Genomic DNA, 921 nt, shown 5'->3' with positions numbered 1-921 from the left:
TCTCTCTCTCTCTCTCCCCCACATACTCTTTCATTTTAACGCTCGACTACTTCCCATTCATTTCAGGCCGATAAGAAACATCAAAGTGGGCTGTCGATAGCAAAAACACACATTTCTCATATCCCGTCCAATTTCCCATTGATCTCCGCTGCACTATGCCAGAAAGCTGGCATACTTTGTTTTGATGATTGTTTGGATCGCGTCTTGAAGCCTCTTTTTCTGCCAAATTCCGCTTGTTCCAGAACTGTTTGTGTTGACGGAGTGAGCAGTGATTTCTAGTGAATTCTTTTTTTTTCTCTCTCTGTGTGATGATGTGCGTTTGTACATATGTTGGTTTGGCACTAAAATTTCACATTTCAGGAGGTTTTCTAAGTATTATGTGTATATTATGATTAAGTGACTACAGAAACATTTGCGTATGTTACATTCACCTATATGTCTTATGTTTGTCTGTGCATTTGTCTTTGTCCATATGGGATGGTATAAATCTCTCCATCTGTCTCTATAGTTTGTGTCTCTTCTTCTGTATGTCCATCTGTCTCTTTTATATATCTGTTTATGTTGTTGGGGACTTGCCCAAACAGCTTGTGCGTATGTGTGTATGCATATGGATGTAGCCATTGTAGAAGTCCCAGCTTGCACTTGCACAAGCTTTTTGAAGTACTCCTGCACTTTTGTTCCATCCCAAGAGAAATTGTTATAGGTCTGGTGGCTAACACTGGAGTGGATTGTTTGAAACAGCTGATTTAATTGTACTTTTAAAGCTGTATTAAAAAAAGGTTTTGCCACAAGGGGGCAGAAATACTTCAGAAATACTCCTGAAACACTCTGGAGTAGAGCCTTGTTATATTATGGGTTTATCAAGTTCTTGTGGCTGCTTTATCAAGCAGTACCTACACATTCAGCAGTAACAGAGCAACA

General features: G+C 39.4%; 1 protein-coding gene across 1 annotated transcript in view; it reads left to right on the top strand.

The window, feature by feature from the left end:
- tbc1d22a (TBC1 domain family, member 22a) overlaps positions 1 to 921 on the top strand; it is a 98,806-nt gene that overhangs the window by 30,493 nt on the left and 67,392 nt on the right. The window lies entirely within an intron of this gene.

Source organism: Morone saxatilis, unplaced genomic scaffold, assembly GCF_004916995.1.
Source record: "Morone saxatilis isolate NCDOM2014 unplaced genomic scaffold, NCSU_SB_2.0 Contig10, whole genome shotgun sequence".
Taxonomy (NCBI): Eukaryota; Metazoa; Chordata; class Actinopteri; family Moronidae; genus Morone; species Morone saxatilis.
The sequence above is the reverse complement of the archived record's forward strand: the minus strand, read 5'-3'. Positions and strand labels throughout refer to the sequence as shown.